Consider the following 26,313-nt stretch of genomic DNA (forward strand, 5'->3'; position numbering starts at 1 on the left):
TGGAGGTCAGTATAGATGGACTAATAGAACAAGTCCCACACACAGCTAGAAGGCCAAATATTTTGTCAGAGGTAGATGCAGAAAAAAATTATATTCAGTTTGCAACCTTATGGAGGTCAGTATAGATGGACAAATACAACAAGTCCCACCCACAGCTAGAAGCCCAATATTTTTTCAGAGGTAGATGCAGAAAAAAATATATTCAGTTTGCAACCTGATGGAGGTCTGTATAGATGGATTAATAGAACAAGTCCCACACACAGCTAGAAGCCCAATATTTTTTCAGAGGTAGATGCAGAAAAAAATATATTCAGTTTGCAACCTGATGGAGGTCTGTATAGATGGATTAATAGAACAAGTCCCACACACAGCTAGAAGCCCAATATTTTTTCAGAGGTAGATGCAGAAAAAAATTATATTCAGTTTGCAACCTTATGGAGGTCAGTATAGATGGACTAATAGAACAAGTCCCACACACAGCTAGAAGGCCAAATATTTTTTCAGAGGTAGATGCAGAAAAAAATTATATTCAGTTTGCAACCTGATGGAGGTCAGTATAGATGGACTAATACAACAAGTCCCACACACATCTAGAAGCCCAATATTTCTTCAGAGGTAGATGCAGAAAAAAATATATTCAGTTTGCAACCTGATGAAGGTCTGTATAGATGGTTTAATAGAACAAGTCCCACACACATCTAGAAGCCCAAAATTTTTTCAGAGGTAGATGCAGAAAAAAATTATATTCAGTTTGCAACCTTATGGAGGTCAGTATAGATGGACTAATAGAACAAGTCCCACACACAGCTAGAATGCCAAATATTTTGTCAGAGGTAGATGCAGAAAAAAATTATATTCAGTTTGCAACCTTATGGAGGTCAGTATAGATGGACAAATACAACAAGTCCCACCCACAGCTAGAAGCCCAATATTTTTTCAGAGGTAGATGCAGAAAAAAATATATTCAGTTTGCAACCTGATGGAGGTCTGTATAGATGGATTAATAGAACAAGTCCCACACACAGCTAGAAGCCGAATATTTTTTCAGAGGTAGATGCAGAAAAAAATTATATTCAGTTTGGAACCTTATGGAGGTCAGTATAGATGGACTAATAGAACAAGTCCCACACACAGCTAGAAGGCCAAATATTTTTTCAGAGGTAGATGCAGAAAAAAATTATATTCAGTTTGCAACCTTATGGAGGTCAGTATAGATGGACAAATAGAACAAGTCCCACACACAGCTAGAAGGCCAAATATTTTGTCAGAGGTAGATGCAGAAAAAAATTATATTCAGTTTGCAACCTTATGGAGGTCAGTATAGATGGACAAATACAACAAGTCCAACCCACAGCTAGAAGCCCAATATTTTTTCAGAGGTAGATGCAGAAAAAAATATATTCAGTTTGCAACCTGATGGAGGTCTGTATAGATGGATTAATAGAACAAGTCCCACACACAGCTAGAAGCCCAATATTTTTTCAGAGGTAGATGCAGAAAAAAATTATATTCAGTTTGCAACCTTATGGAGGTCAGTATATATGGACTAATAGAACAAGTCCCACACACAGCTAGAAGGCCAAATATTTTTTCAGAGGTAGATGCAGAAAAAAATTATATTCAGTTTGCAACCTTATGGAGGTCAGTATAGATGGACTAATAGAACAAGTCCCACACACAGCTAGAAGGCCAAATATTTTGTCAGAGGTAGATGCAGAAAAAAATTATATTCAGTTTGCAACCTTATGGAGGTCAGTATAGATGGACAAATACAACAAGTCCCACCCACAGCTAGAAGCCCAATATTTTTTCAGAGGTAGATGCAGAAAAAAATATATTCAGTTTGCAACCTGATGGAGGTCTGTATAGATGGATTAATAGAACAAGTCCCACACACAGCTAGAAGCCCAATATTTTTTCAGAGGTAGATGCAGAAAAAAATATATTCAGTTTGCAACCTGATGGAGGTCTGTATAGATGGATTAATAGAACAAGTCCCACACACAGCTAGAAGCCCAATATTTTTTCAGAGGTAGATGCAGAAAAATATTATATTCAGTTTGCAACCTTATGGAGGTCAGTATAGATGGACTAATAGAACAAGTCCCACACACAGCTAGAAGGCCAAATATTTTTTCAGAGGTAGATGCAGAAAAAAATTATATTCAGTTTGCAACCTTATGGAGGTCAGTATAGATGGACTAATAGAACAAGTCCCACACACAGCTAGAAGGCCAAATATTTTGTCAGAGGTAGATGCAGAAAAAAATTATATTCAGTTTGCAACCTTATGGAGGTCAGTATAGATGGACTAATACAACAAGTCCCACACACAGCTAGAAGTCCAATATTTTTTCAGAGGTAGATGCAGAAAAAAATATATTCAGTTTGCAACCTGATGGAGGTCTGTATAGATGGATTAATAGAACAAGTCCCACACACAGCTAGAAGGCCAAATATTTTTTCAGAGGTAGATGCAGAAAAAAATTATATTCAGTTTGCAACCTTATGGAGGTCAGTATAGATGGACTAATAGAACAAGTCCCACACACAGCTAGAAGGCCAAATATTTTGTCAGAGGTAGATGCAGAAAAAAATTATATTCAGTTTGCAACCTTATGGAGGTCAGTATAGATGGACAAATACAACAAGTACCACACACAGCTAGAAGCCCAATATTTTTTCAGAGGTAGATGCAGAAAAAAATATATTCAGTTTGCAACCTGATGGAGGTATGTATAGATGGATTAATAGAACAAGTCCCACACACAGCTAGAAGCCCAATATTTTTTCAGAGGTAGATGCAGAAAAAAATATATTCAGTTTGCAACCTGATGGAGGTCTGTATAGATGGATTAATAGAACAAGTCCCACACACAGCTAGAAGCCCAATATTTTTTCAGAGGTAGATGCAGAAAAATATTATATTCAGTTTGCAACCTTATGGAGGTCAGTATAGATGGACTAATAGAACAAGTCCCACACACAGCTAGAAGGCCAAATATTTTTTCAGAGGTAGATGCAGAAAAAAATTATATTCAGTTTGCAACCTTATGGAGGTCAGTATAGATGGACTAATACAACAAGTCCCACACACAGCTAGAAGCCCAATATTTTTTCAGAGGTAGATGCAGAAAAAAATATATTCAGTTTGCAACCTGATGGAGGTCTGTATAGATGGATTAATAGAACAAGTCCCACACACAGCTAGAAGCCCAATATTTTTTCAGAGGTAGATGCAGAAAAAAATTATATTCAGTTTGCAACCTTATGGAGGTCAGTATAGATGGACTAATAGAACAAGTCCCACACACAGCTAGAAGGCCAAATATTTTTTCAGAGGTAGATGCAGAAAAAAATTATATTCAGTTTGCAACCTTATGGAGGTCAGTATAGATGGACTAATAGAACAAGTCCCACACACAGCTAGAAGGCCAAATATTTTGTCAGAGGTAGATGCAGAAAAAAATTATATTCAGTTTGCAACCTTATGGAGGTCAGTATAGATGGACAAATACAACAAGTCCCACCCACAGCTAGAAGCCCAATATTTTTTCAGAGGTAGATGCAGAAAAAAATATATTCAGTTTGCAACCTGATGGAGGTCTGTATAGATGGATTAATAGAACAAGTCCCACACACAGCTAGAAGCCCAATATTTTTTCAGAGGTAGATGCAGAAAAAAATTATATTCAGTTTGCAACCTTATGGAGGTCAGTATAGATGGACTAATAGAAAAAGTCCCACACACAGCTAGAAGGCCAAATATTTTTTCAGAGGTAGATGCAGAAAAAAATTATATTCAGTTTGCAACCTTATGGAGGTCAGTATAGATGGACTAATAGAACAAGTCCCACACACAGCTAGAAGGCCAAATATTTTTTCAGAGGTAGATGCAGAAAAAAATTATATTCAGTTTGCAACCTTATGGAGGTCAGTATAGATGGACAAATACAACAAGTCCCACCCACAGCTAGAAGCCCAATATTTTTTCAGAGGTAGATGCAGAAAAAAATATATTCAGTTTGCAACCTGATGGAGGTCTGTATAGATGGATTAATAGAACAAGTCCCACACACAGCTAGAAGCCCAATATTTTTTCAGAGGTAGATGCAGAAAAAAATTATATTCAGTTTGCAACCTTATGGAGGTCAGTATAGATGGACTAATAGAACAAGTCCCACACACAGCTAGAAGGCCAAATATTTTTTCAGAGGTAGATGCAGAAAAAAATTATATTCAGTTTGCAACCTTATGGAGGTCAGTATAGATGGACTAATAGAACAAGTCCCACACACAGCTAGAAGGCCAAATATTTTTTCAGAGGTAGATGCAGAAAAAAATTATATTCAGTTTGCAACCTTATGGAGGTCAGTATAGATGGACAAATTCAACAAGTCCCACCCACAGCTAGAAGCCCAATATTTTTTCAGAGGTAGATGCAGAAAAAAATATATTCAGTTTGCAACCTGATGGAGGTCTGTATAGATGGATTAATAGAACAAGTCCCACACACAGCTAGAAGCCCAATATTTTTTCAGAGGTAGATGCAGAAAAAAATATATTCAGTTTGCAACCTGATGGAGGTCTGTATAGATGGATTAATAGAACAAGTCCCACACACAGCTAGAAGCCCAATATTTTTTCAGAGGTAGATGCAGAAAAAAATTATATTCAGTTTGCAACCTTATGGAGGTCAGTATAGATGGACTAATAGAACAAGTCCCACACACAGCTAGAAGGCCAAATATTTGTTCAGAGGTAGATGCAGAAAAAAATTATATTCAGTTTGCAACCTTATGGAGGTCAGTATAGATGGACAAATACAACAAGTCCCACCCACAGCTAGAAGCCCAATATTTTTTCAGAGGTAGATGCAGAAAAAAATATATTCAGTTTGCAACCTGATGGAGGTCTGTATAGATGGATTAATAGAACAAGTACCACACACAGCTAGAAGCCCAATATTTTTTCAGAGGTAGATGCAGAAAAAAATATATTCAGTTTGCAACCTGATGGAGGTCTGTATAGATGGATTAATAGAACAAGTCCCACACACAGCTAGAAGCCCAATATTTTTTCAGAGGTAGATGCAGAAAAAAATTATATTCAGTTTGCAACCTTATGGAGGTCAGTATAGATGGACTAATAGAACAAGTCCCACACACAGCTAGAAGGCCAAATATTTTGTCAGAGGTAGATGCAGAAAAAAATTATATTCAGTTTGCAACCTTATGGAGGTCAGTATAGATGGACAAATACAACAAGTCCCACCCACAGCTAGAAGCCCAATATTTTTTCAGAGGTAGATGCAGAAAAAAATATATTCAGTTTGCAACCTGATGGAGGTCTGTATAGATGGATTAATAGAACAAGTCCCACACACGTCTAGAAGCCCAATATTTTTTCAGAGGTAGATGCAGAAAAAAATTATATTCAGTTTGCAACCTTATGGAGGTCAGTATAGATGGACTAATAGAACAAGTCCCACACACAGCTAGAAGGCCAAATATTTTTTCAGAGGTAGATGCAGAAAAAAATTATATTCAGTTTGCAACCTTATGGAGGTCAGTATAGATGGACTAATAGAACAAGTCCCACACACAGCTAGAAGGCCAAATATTTTGTCAGAGGTAGATGCAGAAAAAAATTATATTCAGTTTGCAACCTTATGGAGGTCAGTATAGATGGACAAATACAACAAGTCCCACCCACAGCTAGAAGCCCAATATTTTTTCAGAGGTAGATGCAGAAAAAAATATATTCAGTTTGCAACCTGATGGAGGTCTGTATAGATGGATTAATAGAACAAGTCCCACACACAGCTAGAAGCCCAATATTTTTTCAGAGGTAGATGCAGAAAAAAATATATTCAGTTTGCAACCTGATGGAGGTCTGTATAGATGGATTAATAGAACAAGTCCCACACACAGCTAGAAGCCCAATATTTTTTCAGAGGTAGATGCAGAAAAAAATTATATTCAGTTTGCAACCTTATGGAGGTCAGTATAGATGGACTAATAGAACAAGTCCCACACACAGCTAGAAGGCCAAATATTTTTTCAGAGGTAGATGCAGAAAAAAATTATATCCAGTTTGCAACCTGATGGAGGTCAGTATAGATGGACTAATACAACAAGTCCCACACACATCTAGAAGCCCAATATTTCTTCAGAGGTAGATGCAGAAAAAAATATATTCAGTTTGCAACCTGATGGAGGTCTGTATAGATGGATTAATAGAACAAGTCCCACACACATCTAGAAGCCCAAAATTTTTTCAGAGGTAGATGCAGAAAAAAATTATATTCAGTTTGCAACCTTATGGAGGTCAGTATAGATGGACTAATAGAACAAGTCCCACACACAGCTAGAAGGCCAAATATTTTGTCAGAGGTAGATGCAGAAAAAAATTATATTCAGTTTGCAACCTTATGGAGGTCAGTATAGATGGACAAATACAACAAGTCCCACCCACAGCTAGAAGCCCAATATTTTTTCAGAGGTAGATGCAGAAAAAAATATATTCAGTTTGAAACCTGATGGAGGTCTGTATAGATGGATTAATAGAACAAGTCCCACACACAGCTAGAAGCCCAATATTTTTTCAGAGGTAGATGCAGAAAAAAATATATTCAGTTTGCAACCTGATGGAGGTCTGTATAGATGGATTAATAGAACAAGTCCCACACACAGCTAGAAGCCCAATATTTTTTCAGAGGTAGATGAAGAAAAAAATATATGCAGTTTGCAACCTGATGGAGGTCAGTATAGATGGACTAGTACAAGAAGTCCCACACACAGCTAGAAGCCCAATATTTTTTCAGAGCTAGATGCAGAAAAAAATTATATTCAATTTGCAACCTGATGGAGGTCAGTATAGATGGACTAATAGAACAAGTCCCACACACAGCTAGAAGGCCAAATATTTTTTCAGAGGTAGATGCAGAAAAAAATTATATTCAGTTTGCAACCTTATGGAGGTCAGTATAGATGGACTAATAGAACAAGTCCCACACACAGCTAGAAGGCCAAATATTTTTTCAGAGGTAGATGCAGAAAAAAATTATATTCAGTTTACAACCTTATGGAGGTCAGTATAGATGGACTAATAGAACAAGTCCCACACACAGCTAGAAGGCCAAATATTTTTTCAGAGGTAGATGCAGAAAAAAATATATTCAGTTTGCAACCTGATGGAGGTCTGTATAGATGGATTAATAGAACAAGTCCCACACACAGCTAGAAGCCCAATATTTTTTCAGAGGTAGATGAAGAAAAAAATATATGCAGTTTGCAACCTGATGGAGGTCAGTATAGATGGACTAGTACAACAAGTCCCACACACAGCTAGAAGCCCAATATTTTTTCAGAGCTAGATGCAGAAAAAAATTATATTCAATTTGCAACCTGATGGAGGTCAGTATAGATGGACTAATAGAATGATGCTATGCCCAAAAGATTTTACTTCACTAGGTGCATTAAAAAAATTGGTATTCTATACACAGGTGGTATATCTTGCAACACAGATAGGCTACTCCACTGACTAACACACTCTGCAATAGGCCAAAAAGGATTAGCTTTGCTAGATTCAGCCAAATGCTGTGAAAAAAACTTGCACAGCACTGGCACAGACCTGCCTGGCAAAAACTGATAGGAACTGATGTAACCTAGTCCTGAAAAGGACTCCAATTACAATTAGTCTTTACTCCCACAATCTATCTATTTAAGAGCACAGACCTGCCTGATAAAAGTCGTAGGAAATGCTGTAACCTAGTCCTTAAAAGGACTGCAATCACAACTATTCCCTACTCCCAAGCTATCTGTAGATTTGTGCGAAAATTGGCTTGAAATTAACAAGGTATAGCGCACACAGCAACAGCGGTGCCGTCTAACACGCAGCTGCAGCAGTGAGAAAATGGTGGCGACGGGGAAAATGGCTTGGTCTTATAGGGCAAGGACATGTGACATACACTGCCAATGACACATGCCCTTGCTTGTGTGAAAAAAAGCACTTCGCTCCGTGTGTGCGCTGCTGATAGGCTGACAGATTGCACCTCCCCACTGCAAATGCGGGAAAGAGAAAAAAAAATGGAGATCTTCATTGTTCCTGCAGAGATCCATCCCCTGCCCCTCCCCCCACCCCGCTGTACACTCAAACTGCGTATTAACATTAATTTTCATCATTACTGAGAAAAAATCCAGTTATGATTTTGGTGCATGAACAGTTATCGAACATAACCTCGAACAGCCAAATTTTTCTCAAATTGTTCGTGTTCGCCGAACGGCTCGAACACCGCCCAAAACAGCTCGAATTTGAGATTGGCGAACAGTTCGAGTAGAACAATGCTCATCTCTACTGGTGAACTCATCAATGCAAAAAGACCTGGGCGCCCACGGAAGACAACAGTGGTGGATGATCGCAGAATAATCACCATGGTGAAGAAAAACCCCTTCACAACAGCCAACCAAGTGAACAACACTCTCCAGGTGGTAGGCGTATCAATATCCAAATCTTCCATAAAGAGAAGACTGCATGAAAGTAAATACATAGGGTTCACTGCACGGTGCAAGCCACTCATAATCATCAAGAATAAAAAGGCTACACTGGACTTTGCTAAAAAAACAACTAAAAAAGCCAGCACAGTTCTGGAAGAACATTCTTTGGACAGATGAAACCAAGATCAACCTCTACCAGAAAGATGGAAAGAGAAAAGTATGGCGAAGGCGTGGTACAGCTCATGATCCAAAGCATACCACCTCATCTGTAAAACATGGCGGAGGCAGTGTGATGGCTTGGGCATGCATGGCTGCCAGTGGCACAGGGTCACTAGTGTTTATTGATGACATGACACAGTATAGAAGCAGCCGAATTAATTCTGATGTATTCAGAGCCATACTGTGAGCTCAGATCCAGCCCAATGCAGCCAAACTGATTGGTCGTCGTTTCATACTACAGATGGACAATGACGCAAAACATAAAGCCAAAGCAACCCAGGAGTTTATTAAAGCAAAGAAGTGGAATATTCATGAATGGCCAAGTCAGTCACCTGATCTCAACCCAATTGAGCATGCATTTCACTTGTTAAAGACTAAACTTCAGACAGAAAGGCCCACAAACAAACAGCAACTGAAAACCACTGCAGTGAAGGCCTGGCAGAGCATCAAAAAGGAGGAAACACAGCGTCTGGTGATGTCCATGAGTTCAAGACTTCAGGCAGTCATTGCCAACAAAGGGTTTTCAACCAAGTACTAGAAATGAACATTTTATTTCCAATTATTTAATCAGTCCAATTACTTTTGGTCCCTTTAAAAACAGTGTGGCACATGTTAAGGAGCTGAAACTCCTAAACCCTTCATCCAATTTTAATGTGGATACCCACAAATGAAAGCTGAAAGTCTGAACTTCAACTGCATCTGAATTGTTTTGATTAAAATTCATTGTGGTAATATTTAGAGCCAAAATTAGAAAAATGTTGTCTCTGTCCAAATATATATGGACCTAACTGTATGTCTGACATCCATGTCCACTCCTGAGGTCTTATGTGTGGAGTCTGAACTGAATATCGACGGCCTTGTTGATGCTGATAGTCAACAACTGCCCTCTTCTGCTCACAAATCCTTCCCAACATCTGCAATATAGAGTTCCAACACGTGGGGACATCACACACCAGTCTGTGAGCCGGAAGCTGCAAACTCTGCTGAAATACGGCAAGGGCGGGGTAAGCTGTAGGTGACTTGTTAAAATGGGCACACTGGTGGCGTACTTTGATATGCAGATCCAGCAGCTCCGGGTAGGTTTTGAGAAACAGCTGAACCACGAGGTTAAGCACATGGGCCAGACACGGTACGTGTGTGAGCTCGCCTCGCCTCAGAGCTGCCACCAGGTTCCGGCCATTGTCACACATGACCATGCCTGGCTGTTGGTTCAGCGGTGTCAGCCACAGATCTGCCTGTTCTTTCAGAGCTGTCCACAACTCAACAGCATTGTGCGGTTTGTCACCTAAGCATATTAGCTTCAGCACAGCCAGTTGCCGCTTGGCTGAAGCAGTGCTGCAGTGCTTCCAGCTTGTGACTGATGTGGTCATTTCGGAGATGGAGGCTGAAGAGGAGGAGGAGGATGAGGTGGAGGAGCTGTAGACTGTGGGGGCAACCCTGATTGACCTAGGGCCCGCAATACTTGGCGTTGGGAGGACGTGTTCCATCCCAAGGTCCGACTTGATCCTGGCTTCCACTGTATTAACCCAGTGTGCTGTCAGCGAGATGTACCTTTCCTGCCCAGAAGCACTTGTCCATGTGTATGTGGTTATTTGGACTTTCCCAGTTACTGCATTGTTGAGGGCACGGCTAATGTTGTGGGACACGTGCTTGTGTAATGCGGGGATGGCACACCGGGAGAAATAGTGGTGGCTGGGGACCGAGTACCAAGGGACATCCGCTGCCATCAGGTTGTGGAAAGCTTCCGTCTCCACGAGCCTAATAGGCAACATTTCGAGTGCAAGCAGTCACGAAATGTGTGAAATTAGTAGTGTGGCCTGTGATGCGTTGGCTGCGTATTTGCGCTTGCATTCCAAGGACTGGAACAACTGAATGCTGAGCTGGGACAAGGACGTTGGCATGCTTGCTCTTGATGCTAGTGGAGAGTGTGCAACGACAGGGGCAGGGCAGGAAGCATCTTTGCATGCGCCATAGACAGCAACTTCCATTGTGTTGGTGTTACCGTGAATGGTTGCCCGCCTGGCAATTGTGTCTCGTCATTGTCGACCTCTTGTGACAGTTTCCCACTATCGCCTTTGTGTGACCATGGCTGCTCAAATATTTGGACATCGCTACATGCAATCTCCTCTTGCCCCGCTTCAAGTGGACCGGGCAAGAGGACCGAATCTATAAATGGAAAAGTGAACAGCTCTTTGGAGTGTCCAAGTGTGGGATCAGTTGTCTCCGGGCACTCAGCATGGTAGGAGTAAGGAGTATCAGGGTGAGGAATATACAGTCCAGGCTCACGGCTACTGAGACTTGACCGTATAGAAGACAGGGTGGTGGTGGTGGTGGCTAAGTGGCTTGAAGCATTATCTGCTATCCAACCAATAATCTTTTCACACTGCTCTGTGTTCAATAGTGGTGTACTGTGGTCCCCTATTATTGGGACAGGAAGGTCAAGCAAGAAGATATGAGTGTTTGTTATGGCAAAATTTCAGCTAGCCCACGGCCTCAACCTCGTCCTCTGCATTCACCATCATCACCATCACGTCCACTTGCCAGTCCCTTGCCCTGTGCCTTGCCCATTTTAAATGGAAGACAATTTTTTCCACGTTCACTACAAATGGCTGGATTTGAACCGCAGTGATATGTGATCCGTGTGACGGAAAACCACAGTTTTAAATAGCTGACCTGTAGGTAACTATTTTTAACAATGAACTGGTGTCAATAACTTAGCTAACACACTGCAACAAAATTTAAATGGAGGCCAGAAATGGCAGAATTTTGAGAGCACTTATATGTGATCTGTGTGATCGACAAACCACAGTTTTAAATAGCTGGCCTGTATGTAACTCTTTTTAACAGCGAACTGGTGTCAATAACTTCGCTAACACACTGCAACAAAATTTAAATGGAGGCCACAAATGCCAGAATTTTGAGCGCACTTACATGTGATCCATTTGATGGGCAAACCACAGTTTTAAATATATGGATTTTTAGAGCTGTAATATGGAAAGGACCTGGATGTATTCTGCAGTGCCAACAAGCAAATGGAGCAGAAAAATGGTGTTCTCTGGATTGCTTTTTAAGCAAATAATCAGAATAAAGATCCAAAAATGAATTATTCCTTGCCCCTGATACCTGGGGCTATTTCTAGAAATATCTGTAAAAGCACCAGCAGCAAACAGAACTGGAATGGACCCTCTTGCTATATGCACTGCAGTCTGCCACACACATTGCCTGCCTGCCTAGCACTGATATCTATGCAGCTGGATAAATCCTCAAAAGGACTGTTAGTTGAGATGGATATGTATATAATATATTGTGGTATACCTACAATAACTAAGAAACGAGCAAATCTCTCCTTAGCTCAGCAGCACCTCTCCCTGCACGCCCTGATTCCGGAGTAGACTCTGACGAGCATGGCGGTGCCAGGTCTGATATAGACCTGATGACGCTGTGCGGCCAGTCAATCACTGTAATGCCACAACCAACATGGCTGCGGCATTACAGTGTGTGGCAGACAATCCCTGCATGTTCATTGGCTCTCTAAAGAGCGCCAAACATGCAGGGAGGGGACCCGAGCTTCCACCGAGCAGCCCCGGAAATACTTGGAGAGCTCCGAGCATCTCGAGCAGTGAGATGCTCGGACAAGTACCAAGCAGTAGCAAGCATGCTCTCTCATCACTAGTGTTAAACATTAACCCCTTTAAAGCCCATGATGTACTAATACGCGTCAGTGCCCTGGGCATTAAGAGCCTGACCCGTATTAGTACGTCATCGCGATCGCGCGCGCACACAGGCTGTGCGGGCGCGATCTCCGCCGGGTGTCAGCTGATTGTCACTGCTGACACCCAGTACTATGTGCAGGGAGCGGTCCCTCACCACTCCCAGCACATTAACCCCCGCAATGCTGCGATTGAAGTCGATCGCAGCATTGCGGAGGCAAGGGGAGGTGATCGCAATACTCACCTCCTCTTCCGGCCTTCAGCGCTGTGTGCCGCGGTTTCCCAGGTGTAGCCATGACGACCCTATGTCGTCATGACAACATCCGGGTCACCAGATAGCAGGAAGATTGTTTGGACATGCGCAGCTCCTCTCCAAACTATCTTCTCACTGTCCAGCGCTGACTGCCTGCATGGCACAGGGATGGTGCTCCATCCCTATGCTGTGCAGGCAATCAGAATAAAAAAAGTGAAAGTCCCATAGTGGGACAAAGTAAAAAAGTAAAAAAACTCCCAAAAAGTGAAAAAGAAAAAAAAAAATTGTAAAAATATAAAAAAAAATAAAATAAAAATAATCCACTAAAAATAAAAATATAATGTACCCATCAATAAATATTATTATGAAATAAAAACAAACATACAATAAAAGTACATATATTTGGTATTGCCACGTCCGTAACGACCTGGCCTATAAAACTGTTCCACTAGTTAACCCCATCAGTGAATACGGTAAAAAAAAAAAAAAAAAACAAAGCAAAAAACATTGCTTTATCATCATACCGCCAAACAAAAAATGGAATAACACGCGATCAAAAAGACGAATATAAATAAAAATGGTATCGCTGAAAGCGTCATCTTGTCCCGCAAAAAACAAGCTGCCATACAGCTCAATCATCAGAAAAATCTAAAAGTTACAGCTCTCAGAATTAAGCGATGCAAAAGAATAATTTTTTATATAAAAAAGCTTTTATTGTGTAAAAGCGCCAAAACATAAAAAACAATATAAATGTGGTACCACTGTAAACGTACTGACCCGAAGAATAAAGCTACCTTATCAATTTTACCACACCCGGAGCAGAATAAAAAAATTTAAAAAAACACAATTCCTGAATTGTTGGTTTTTGTTTATTCTGCCTCCCAAAAATAGGAATAGAAAGCGATCAAAAAATGTCACATGCCTGAAAATGGCACCAATAAAAACGTCAACTCATCCTGCAAAAAACAAGCCATCACATGACTCTGTCAGCCAAAATATGGCGATGCAAAAACTAGATTTTACAAAATATGTGTCTTTTAGTGTGTGACAGCTGTCAATCATAAAAACCCGATATGATTCCGGTATCGCTGTAATCGCACCGACCAGAAGAATAAAGTATTCTCATCACTTATACCGCATGAGGAACGGCGTAAAAATAAATGCTAGGGCTGGGGTTGGGGTTGTGCTAATGTTAGGGTTGGGGTTGTTTTTTTTTTCAAAAGTAAAAAAAAAAATAAAAAAAAGATGACGATGTGGCGACTAGTGTTGAGTGCAAGTGCTCGCTACTTGAGTTTGCATTGGGTGCTCGGGTATGCACTGAGTATCGCGGGTGCTCGAGTCTCCGCCCCATATTCTTCGCGGCCAAAAAAACCTTGCGGGGATTGCCTGCCATGCACGAGCGATCCCCGCATGTTTTTTTGGTGGTGTCTAATAACCGTGAAACATGCGGGCGGGGACTCAAGCATGTCACTTGAGCACCCGTGATACATGGTGCATACCTGAGTACCCGATGCAAACTCAAGTAGCGAGCACTTGCGCTCAAGACTAATGACAACTTATTCAATATGATGACCTAATGTTATCAAATTCTGTGTGGTACCTCTGGGTTCAAAATGTTCACTATACCCCTTACTAAAATCCTTTAGGGGTATAGTTTCCAAAATGGGGTCACTTGTGGGGGAGCTCCACTGTTTAGGCACATCAGGTGCTCTCCAAACGCGACATGGTGTCCGCTAACAAATTGAATGGAAAATCGGCTCAAATTGTTAGCGGACACCATGTTGGGTTTGGAGAGCCCCTGTGTGCCTAAACATTGGAGCTCCCCCACAAGTGACCCCATTTTGGAAACTAGACCACCCAAGGCACCTATCTAGATGCATAGTGAGCACATGGAAGCCCCAAGTGCTTCACAAATTGATTCGTAAAAATGAAAAAGTGCTTTTTTTTCCACTTTTTCATTTTTACGAATCAATTTGTGAAGCACCTGGGGGATCCAAGTTCTCACTATGCATCTAGATAGGTGCCTTGGGGGGTCTACTTTCCAAAATGGGGTCACTTGTGGGGGTTTCCACTGTTTAGGCACATCAGGGGCTCTCCAAAAGCAACATGTTGTCCGCCAACAATTTGAGCCGATTTTCCATTCAATTTGTTAGCGGACACCATGTCGCATTTGGAGAGCCCCTGATGTGCCTAAACAGTGGAGCCCCCCCATAAGTGACTCCATTTTGGAAACTAGACCCCCCAAGGCACCAATCTTGATGCATAGTGAGCATTTGGAACCCTCAGGTGCTTCACAAATTAATTCGTAAAAATGAAAAAGTGGAAAAAAAAAACCTTTTTCATTTTTACAAATCAATTTGTGAAGCACCTAGGGGTTTCATGTTCTCACTATGCATCTAGATAGGTGCCTTGGGGGGTCTAGTTTCCAAAATGGGGTCACTTGTGGGGGGTTTCCACTGTTCAGGCACATCAGGGGCTCTCCAAACGCAACATGACGTCCGCTAATTATTCAAGCAAATTTTACAATCAAAAAGTCAAATGGCGCTCCTTCCCTTCCGAGCCCTGCCGTGTGCCTAAACAGTGTTTTTTCCCCACATGTGGGGTATCTGCGTGTCCAGGGGAAATTGCACAACAAATTATGTGGTCCATTTTTTCCTGTTACCCCTGCGAAAATAAAAAAAATTGGGTCTGAAGTAACAGTTTTGTGAAAAAAGTTAAATGTTGATTTTTTTCTTCCACATTCCAAAAATTCCTGTGAAGCACCTGAAGTGTTAATAAAGTTCTTGAATGTGGTTTTGGGCACCTTGAGGGGTTCAGTTTTTAGAATGGTGTCAATTTTGGGTATTTTCTGTCATAAAGACCTCTCAAAGTGACTTCAAATGTGATGTGGTCCCTAAAAAAATGGTTTTGTAAATTTTGTTGGAAAAATCAGAAATCGCTGGTCAACTTTTAACCCTTATAGCGCCCTAACAAAAAAAAATTTTGGTTCCAAAGTTGTGCTGATGTAAAGTAGACATGTGGGAAATGTTATTTATTAACTCTTTTGAGTGACATATCTCTCTGATTTAAGGGCATACAAATTCAAATTTTGAAAATGGCAAAATTTTCAACATTTTCGCCAAATTTCCTTTTTTTTCACAAATAAACGCAAGTGATATCAATGAAATTTTACCACAATCATGAAGTACAATATGTCACAAAAAAACAGTCTCAGAATCAGGGGGATCCGTTGAAGCGTTCGAGTAATTACCTCATAAAATGACAGTGGTCACAATTGCAAAAATTGGCCTGGTCATTAACGGGCAAGCCACCCTTGGGGGTAAAGGGGTTAACAATACCTTCATATGTAATGATGTCCACAGAGTAAAAAGTTCTCTTTGTACCTACATAGCAATCTTGCCCCCTCACTGTTCCTCAAATAGTAACGAAAGCTCCTCAGTACACCAAATAATAATGATACCCTCATTGCACATTGGTGTACCTCATATATGGGCAAATTTAACAGACATCATTACTCTGTGTGGCCTTCCTAACTTTCTATGTGGGGACAAAACAGGGCTTCATTACTTTGGTGGGACGTTAGTAAAACATGGATGAGGAGGTGTGATGGTGTGGAGGTGCTTTGCTGGTGACACTGTTGGGGATTTATTCAAAATTGAAGGCATACTGAACCAGCATGCAACCACAGCATCTTGCAGTGGCATACTATTCCTTCCGGTTTGCGTTTAGTTGGACCATCATTTATTTTTCAACAGGACAATGACCCCAAACACACCTCCAGGCTGTGTAAGGGCTATTTGACCAAGAGGGAGAGTCATGGGGTGATACGCCAGATGACCTGGCCTCCACAGTCACCAGACCTGAACCCAATCGAGATGGTTTGGGGTGAGCTGGACTGCAGAGTGAAGGCAAAAGCGCCAACAAGTGCTAAGCACCTCTGGGAACTTCTTCAAGATTGTTGGAAGATCATTTCCGGTGACTACCTCTTGAAGCCCTTTAGAAATGAAGAGTACAATAACACTCACCAAGCCCTGTTCTATAAATACAACTAGCAGCTCCTTTAGCCGCTTCTTTCAGGTCTCTGCAGTGGACAGTTTGATGAAAGCATGTGTGGTGACATCATTGCTGACCTTCCACAGCAGGGATCACTAAAGGAATGGTGGAGCAGGAAACTGACAGCTCTATGCTCCACCAGTATTTCCAGATTCATCTGCAAAAAATGCCGGCCAGACCCAATTTGTATACAAGGACCCAATAGCAACCACAAAGAATGCAATTGCTGTAATTACACCCTTGATGCCAGAGTTGTTTGTAAATTAAAAAAAAGACCTTTTGTTCATCGTTTTTAATTAATGCAACTCCTCTAAACAAAGTTTTTATTTTCTGTACTTATACTGTGATATTAACCATCTATTGAAAAAATAATTTTAGAGGGAGAAAAAAATTACATCCAATCCTTATTTCCAGATATTTTCTTTTTTCCCTCGTGACCAGTGTGCAATAACTGGAAAATATGAATCAATATCTCACACTTGCATGAGAAAAAAAGATTAAAGTGAAAAAGTCAATAGCATCGAAGTCTCAGGAACTAGATGTGATACTTCTCTGGTTTGTCTCGTCAGTAGATGGCACTGTGTCATTTTAAAAAGTGCCTTTACAAGGATCTATTATATGATGCCAAAGGTTTGTGTGAGAACAAAAGAGATGGACATTGATGCTGTTTGGGCAAATTACACTTCCACTGCAGAAAATGTGAAATATAACTTTTTTCTCTAAGGGATATAGTGTGCAGATCTTATACGAAAGCTCACTGAAGTTAAATGTCTCATGCATCTACAATAAAGTATGTACTTAAATATTTACACTACTTCAGCTACGGACACACAAAAAACTGTGTATCATTTTTAAAACCCATCTTTCCCATAGGCCTTTATTTTTAATAAAAAAAATAGTTACAGAAGAAAAAAATTACAATATATGCTTCAAGAAAAAAATAGAAAAAATTCTTCTATAGTCATACAGGTCCCTGAGGAATTATGATAGATACTTGAAGCATTAGTCTCTCTATTTATAAAATTGCAGGTGGCATCTCTATTAATATTCCCTTGGCTTTCTGTTACTTATTGCAGCAGCATAAAAAGCAATATTAATTATACTGAGCATAGAAAATCCATTCTTACTGGCCTCATGCAAATCTAATCATCATACATTTCAAGCTGTGACTCATGCTGATAAAACATCTATTGGCAAAAATGTAAAAGTATTTTAGAGACGAAAATGCATATTAATGCATTTTTTTCTCTTTGAAATTATGTCCAAAATCAGTTTATAAATGGCTATGAGATTGCATGACAGAGGAAATGATTTCTGCATGTTATTTAATGACAAGCAGAGTGATAACCTATGCTCAGTATCATACATTATCATAGACTGGGTAAAATTTGTAAAGATCATCTGTAGCCTAATTGATACCATGCTGTCACAGTCTAATAGCATTATTATTGCTTAGAGTGGATCCGGATCATAGAATATGCACATCATAAAGTGAATTGTAATTTACTATATAATGTATATTTGGTTTGGATTAGATTTCACTCAGGGGTGTACACATAAATCATGGGGCACCGTAGTTAAAAATGTGCCTCAATCCACATTCCCTACAGAAAACTCAACCAAATGTACTATGCCCAGCAAATAAACTAGCGTATTCACTCCAAGGTCAGACAATGCAATGCTCGGAGAAATTGCAGAAAAATTGCAAAAAGAACAAGAGCTACAGCTCAGACTCTAAAGGTCCCTCTCAAGTAGCATGTTAACTGCTCAAGTTCATAATAGTTCAATTAGAAAAAGACTGACTAAATATAGCTTATTTGGAAGGTAAGGGTGGAAAAAGTCTCTTATTCCTAAGGAGGACATGGCAAGCACAGCAAAAGTTTGCAAAGGGGCATCTGAACAAATCATAAGACTAATGAAAAAATATTCTTTGGACAGACAAGATCAAATTAGAGATGTTTAACCATAATGACCTGCTCCTTATTTGTCAAAAAACAAACACAATGTTATCAGCACAAACACCTAATACCAACTGCAAATTATGATTTGGGCTTATTTTGAAGACACAGGATCTTGACATCTCACAGTCATTGAGTCAATTCTGAACTCCTTTGTATAACAAAGTTTTCTAGAGACAAATGTGAGGCATCTACCCAAATGCTAAAACTGGGTCATTCAACCTGACAATGAACCCAAGCACATCAGCAAATCTACATTGTAATGGCTTTAAAATAAGTGAACCAAAGATATACTGGCCAAGTCGTACTCCAAACCTAAACCAAATTGACATACGGTAGCTGGACCTTAGGAAAACTTTGCATAAATGAATGACTGCAAACCTCAATTTGTTTAACCAACATTGCAAAGAAAAGTGCACCAAAACTTCTCCACAATGCTGTCAGAGACTGATAAAGTCATACAGAAAATAATTACCCCAAGCTTGTGCTGCTATGGGTGGTTCTATAAGATTTAGATTCATGTGGTGTGCTTATTTTTTGCATAATGCTTCTGAATTTATGCCTTGTTTTTGTCATATAATAACAAGTTATAATTTGTCATGTGTTATTGTTTGTCTATAATGCCATTATTGCTATTGTTATTTATGAAAATTTGTCTTTTTGAATGCTAAATTTGCTGAAATCATTAGCGGACAACATGTCACGTTTGGAAAGCCACTGATGTGCCTAAACAGAGGAGCCCCTCCCCCACAAGGGACCCTCTTTTTACAAAATGGGGTCACTTGTTGGCGGTTTCTGCTGTTTAGGACCTTAGGAGCCCTGTAAATGCGACATGGCACCCACAATCTATTTCAGCTAAATTTGTGTTCCAAAATTCAAATGTTGCTCCTTCTCTTACGAGCCCTGCCATTTGTCTATTTGTCTAAGGCAATGTGCCCACGATGCAGAAATGCTCAGGATTTTTTCCTGAGCGTTTCCGCATCTCCCTGGCAGAAAAAAATGCATGCGGATTGTACATGCGTTATCGTGCCAGGGACAGGCGGAAATGGAGCGTTACCCACTGACATTTCCGCATGCGGATTGACAAGCGCTTTCCAAGCGATTAGCATCACTTGGAAAGTGCTTGTGACAACTAGGTCACACTATATAAATCCATGCAAACTGCATGGATTTATATAGTGTGACCCGAGAGAGTGTTAAAAATAAAAAAATAAATATATACTTACCCTCCGATGGCCCACGCTGGTTTGTTTCACTCAGTTCCGGCTGCCGGCAGCAGTGGATTAAAAAGACCTGCCGACGTCAGCGTCGTGTGACCCGTCACATGACTCTGACGTCAGCGCAGGTCCTTCAATCCACTGCAAAGTGCTGGGAAGCAAGTAGGAGCGCTGCGCGGGCTGCCAGACGGTGAATATAAATTTATTTTTTATTTTATTCTTTTTTTTACAGATTATTTAATGGTACCTGGGTGTGGATGAGACTCTCCTCTCCTCTACACCCGGGTACCATCCGCACATTAGAACGCTTGGATTATGCATCTACATATACAGTGATGCGTAATCCATGCGGTCTAATGCAAGTCAATGGTGGCGAAGACGCTGCACTTCGGCAAAATAATTGGTAGTGCTGCGGATTATCATTGGGGAACATTGCTGCCCTTCTACCATGTGTTTTTAATGCATTTCCGCAGCTGCAAAAACGCTGCAGAAACGCATTAAAAACGCATCGTGGCCACACAGCCTAAATAGAGGTTTCTCACCACATGTGGGGTATCAAAGTTCTCAGAAGAAACTGGGTAACAAAGTTTTGGGTCAATTACTTTTCCTTGCAAAAGTGAAAACACTGGGGTTAAAGCAACATTTTAGAGATAAAATTACAATTTATTTTTTTCATTCAGCTTTTAATTATTTCCTGTGGGTCGCCTGAAGGGTTAAAACATTTCTTGACAGCAGTATTGAAGCATTTGAAAGGTGGCGTATTTAAAATGGTATCACTTTTGGGGACTTTCCAATATACCAGCCCCTCAAAGACCATTTAAATCTGAATAGGTCCCTAAAGAGGCAGGTTTTGTAAATTTCTTGAAAAAATGAGAAATTGCTGTTCAAATTTTAACCCTTCTAAGATATTTACAATATAAAATCATGGTTGAAAAATTATGCGATTTAAAGTAGACATATGGGAAATGTTATGTATTAATTATTTTTTACAGCATGACTAACTGGTTTAACCATTTAATCCCCGAGCCTGTTTTAATCTTCATGACCAAGCCAAATTTTACAATTCTGACCAGTGTTACTTAATGTGGTAATAACGGTGGAACACTTCAATGGATCCCACTGATTCTGAGAATGTTTTTTCATGACATATTGTACTTCATGATAGTGGTAAAATTTATTTGATATGACTGGCATTTATTTTGGAAAAAAAACAGACACTTGGCAAAAATGTTGAAAATTTAGTCATTTTCAATCTTTTAATTCTTATGCTCTTAATTCAGAGAGTTATGTCACATAAAATAGTTAATAAATGACTTTTCCCACATGTCTACTTTACAACGCCACAATTTTTGAATCACAATTTTTTTTATTAGGAAGGGTTAAAGTTGACCAGCAATTTCTCATTTTTACAACAAAAATTACAAAACTATTTTTATTAGGGACCACATCACATTTGAAGTGACTTTGAGGGGTCTATATGACATAACATAACCAAAAATGACACCATTCTAAAAACTGCACCCCTCACAGTGCTCAAAACCACATTCAAGAAGTTTATTAACCCTTCAGGTGCTTCTCAGGAACTGAAGCAATGTGGAAGTAAAAATGAATATTTAACTTTTTTTCACAAAAAATTTAATTTAAACACAATTTTTTTACTTTCACAAGGGTAACAGGAGAAAATGTAACACAAAATTTGTTTTGCAATTTCTCCAGAGCATGCTGACACCCCAAATGTGGAAGAAAAGTATTGTTTGGAAGGTCTGCAGGGCTCGGAAAGGAAGGAGCGCCATTTGTCTTTTTGAATGCAAAATTTACTGGAATCATTAGCGTACAACATGTCACGTTTGGAAAGCCACTGATGTGCCTTAAACAGAAGAAACCCCCCACAAGTGACCCTTTTTTTAAACCAAATACCTCAAGTAACTTATATAGATGTGTGGTGAGGACCTTGAACCCCCAGATGCTACATAAAAGCTTATAACGTTGAGCTCTGAAAATGAAAAATAACATTTTCCTCACAAAAAAATGTTCTTTTATCCCAAATTTTTTTTTCACCATGGACAACACACCAAAATTGCAATTTCTCCTGAGTACACAAATAACCAATATGTGGGGGAAAACTACTGTTTGGGTGCAAAGCATGGCTCAGAAAGGAAAGAGTGACATTTTGGAAAGCAGATTTTGATTAAATGGTCATGTCGCTTTTGGAGCACCCCTGATGTTCCAAAACAGTGGAAAAACCCCCACAAGTGACCCCATATTAGAACCTGGACTCCTCAAGGAATTTATCTAACATGTGGTGAGCACCTTGAACCCACAGGTGTTTACAGAATTTTACAACAATGATCTGTGAAAATGAAAAAAATATTATTCCCACAAAAATGTTTTAGACCCAAATTTTTGGACAGCAAAATTTATTGTGCAATTTCTCCTGAGTACATTGATACCCCATATGTGGTCAAAAATACTTTTGAGGCACAATGCAAAGGTCAGAAGGGAAAAAGCACTATATTGGAGTTTAGATTTTGCTGAACTAGCTTTGAAGGTGCCATGTCACATTGGTAGAGCTTCTGAGGTACCAGAACAGCATAACCTCCATAAGTGACCCTATTTTACAAACTACACCTCTCAATGAATTTATCTAGGGGTGTAATGATCATATTTATACCACAGCTGTGTCACTGAATTTTATAACATCAGGTAGTGAAGAAAAAATAATTACATTTTTACCACTAAAATTTTTATCCCAGATTTTACATTTTCACACTGGGAAATGGGTAAAAAGAGCACCAATATTTATCCCACAATTTCTGATGAATGTAGAAATACCCCATATGTACTGCTTAGCTATATTTCAAGACTCGGGAGGGACGGAGCACTATTTGCCTCCTGGAGCACAGATTTCCATAAAATAGTTTGCAAACTCTATATACAGAGCCCCTAAGTAGTGTTGAGCCACCCCCGTAGTGTTTGAGTTCAGTTCGGTTCGTTGAACACCCTTGTGTTCGCCGAACTGTTCGTCGAACTGTTCGTCGAACACCTTCGAACACCGTTAAAACCAATGGCAGGCAAACAAAAACACACAGAAACACATAGAAAACACCTTCAAAGGTGTCCAAAAGCTGACAAACTGCTCAGAAGACATAACTAACACATGGAAAAGTGACAAGTACATATAGTCATGCGAAAAGAAAAGAGGTGAAGGAGTAAAAGGAGGGGGAGACACAGATATAGGCATGTCATGCCCTTCTAAAATCCAAAAAGTGAGAAGCCGACACGGCCAGTCCGTTCCTGCCCGTGCCACCTCCGTTTATGCCAGAGCCGCGGTGGAACCTGACGGCCAGCCCCCCTCTCCCAATACTGGTGCCTGTCCGCTGGTGGGTCGAGCGAGCCCCCCAGTGGTGAAGGCAGCTCTAAGCTTTTTAATTTAAATTGTCTCTCTAATTTGAATGAATACACTTGGTGCTGCCGACCATCTGGACCTTGCAGATGTTAGCCCTTCCGCATACAACTCCTCCTCCTCTACTTCCTCCACCTCTTCTTGTGCCACCACCTGACTGAATTGTGTTTATCATGTGCTCCAGCATGTAAATCACCGGAATAGTCATGCTGATAATGGCATCATCAGCACTAAACATCTTCGTCGCCATTTCAAAACTGTGCAGAAGGGTGCATAGGTCCCTGATCTGAGACCACTCCTCCAGCGTGATTTGCCCCACCTCTGGATCTCGTTGGCCCAGGCTATATGTCAGAACGTATTGCACCAGGGCTTGTCGGTGCTGCCACAGTCGCTGCAACATGTGCAGAGTTGAATTCCACCGGGTAGGCACATCGCATTTTAGCCGGTGAAGTGGCAGGCCCAACGACTTCTGTAGAGATGTAAGTCGCTGAGCTGCGGGATCCGAACGGCGGAAGTGAGCACACAGCGACCGTGCCCTCTGCAGAAGGCCATCTAGTCCGGGATAGTGGGCTAAAAATTGCTGGACAACCAGGTTCAACACGTGAGCCATACAAGGCACGTGTGTGACATTGCCCCGGCGAAGGGCCGCACCCAGGTTTGCAGCATTGTCGCACACGGCCTTCCCTGGTTTCAGGTCCAGTGGAGACAACCATTCATGAAATTGGTTCTCCAGAGCTGACCACAACTCCTCAGCTGTGTGACTCACATTTCCCAGACATTTCAAAGTAAAAACTGCCTGATGACGTTGAGCCCTACTGCCAGCATTGTAAGGAGGTGTGCAGGATCCCTTCTGCGCAGTTAGAAAGCTTGTGGCATGACCAGACAGGCTTTGGGTGCAGATGGAGGACCGAGAGGAGGTTGAGGAGGCAGAAGCAGTGGAGGAACTTTGAGATAAAGAGGAGTGACGCACAACTCATGGGGACGGCAAGACTTGGACAGCAGCCCCTTGTCCTGCTGTCACCATAGTTACCCAGTGCCCAGTCAGCGACATGTAACGCCCCTGTCCATGCCTACTCATCCAAGTGTCTGTGGTGAAATGCACCCTGTCTCACACAGAGTTTCTCAAAGAAGCGGTGATGTTGTGTGCGACATGCTGGTGGAGCGCAGGCACACCTTTCTTTGAGAAGTAGTGCCGACTGGGCATCTGGTACTGGGGCACTGCGACGGACATAAGGTCTCGAAAATCCGCTGTGTCCACCAGGCGGAAAGGCAGCATTTCTGTAGCCAAGAGCTTGCAGATGGTGAAATACAACCTCTTAGTTTTCTCATGGCTAGGAGGAAATGGTCTTTTACTTGTCCACATCTGAGGGACCGAGGGCTGGCTATTGTGCTTATACGCGGTTGATAAGGGTGTCCCTGGCAAACTGCCGGTCTGTGAGGAAGATGCAGGCAGACATGTTAGGTTGCCTTGATCCAAAGGTTGTGCTATCGATGTCGGACAGCGCTCAACACCAGCTGGTGTTACCACCTCCAAAGAAAATGATGACCTGCCAATCACACTGGCTGTTGCGGGTAAAGAGGTGGCAGGTCTGCGTCCCAAACAGGTGTGACTGCTGTCCCCCCAGTCACAGAGGATGAAGAGGCCGCAGATGCACAAGATGGGGCAGACGGTGGTTGGCCCGGCCGGCTAGGCCGCATTGTAGCACAGTGAGCTTCCCACTGCAACTTATGCTTCATGTCCATGTGCCGGTTCATGCATGAAGTACTCAAACTATGTATTTTTTGGCCTCTACTTAGCTTTTGTTGACAAATGTTACAGATAACACGAGTTGGGTCATCTTTATCGATCTGAAAAAATGCCCAGGCTATGCAAGGCTTAGCACCCATGCGACCTGAAGAGCCACCGAGACTTGTGGTCAGAGGCAGAGTTGTGTTTGAGGATGCAGTTGTTGACGTGCTTCCAGTACTACGTCTCTGTCCAGGAAGGCGCAACCTGACCTCGTCGTCACTAGCATCCTCCTCCACCTCCTCTGCTGACCTCATCTCTTGGCTGACTGTGGGTTGACAGTAAGTGGGATCTCCAACCTCATCATCATCACCCTGTGTGTTATCACACCCGTCGTCTTCAGAGCCAACCTGTTCCTGCCCTGACCAAAAACTAAAGTTGTCGCTCCAATCAGGTATTTGAGTCTCATCATCGTCTTCCTCAATGTCTCCACCAACAGGAGTTACAGTTTGGGAATGAGGGTCTACATTATGGTCAGAACCTTCTGCGTCAGGTCCTGGATGCGACTCATAAAGATTCTGGGCATCAGTGCAGATCATTTCCTCGTCTGGATTCACAGAAGTACTGGAGCCGACCTCTGATTCCCAGGCTATAGTATGAGTAAACAGCTGTGCAGACTCAACCATCTGTTCTACCTCATACTCAGACGGGCAGCTGGAGATTTGGGAGCTGTGAGGAAGCAAGTGCGATTGGGGTGACACCTCTGAGGACTGGAGTATTTGTGATGTTGAAGTTGAGGTGGAGGAGAGCCCACTTAAAGGAGCACTTGATATCCGTTGAAGCACCTGCTGTTTTTGTGCCTCATCTGGAATTTGTAGCGATTGGCGTGGCCGTAAGAAAGGGATCTAATCACATTGTCCGCTAAAAGAAGTAGACATTTTAGTTTTGCTGGAAGATGGTCTTTCTTGCCCAAATATTTTTTCAGAGCTAGATGCAGGAAAAAATTATATTCAATTTGCAACGTGATGGAGGTCAGTATAGATGGACTAATAGAACAAGTCCCACACACTGCTAGAAGGCCAAATATTTTTTCAGAGCTAGAGGCAGAAAAATATTATATTCAATTTGCAACCTGATGGAGGTCAGTATAGATGGACTAATAGAACAAGTCACACACACTGCTAGAAGGTCAAATATTTTTTCAGAGCTAGAGGCAGAAAAATATTATATTCAATTTGCAACCTGATGGAGGTCAGTATAGATGGACTAATAGAAC

The sequence above is a fragment of the Phyllobates terribilis genome, unplaced genomic scaffold (assembly GCF_046119375.1).
Source record: "Phyllobates terribilis strain yellow unplaced genomic scaffold, ASM4611937v1 Scaffold_2__4_contigs__length_985480577, whole genome shotgun sequence".
In the NCBI taxonomy this organism is placed as follows: Eukaryota; Metazoa; Chordata; class Amphibia; order Anura; family Dendrobatidae; genus Phyllobates; species Phyllobates terribilis.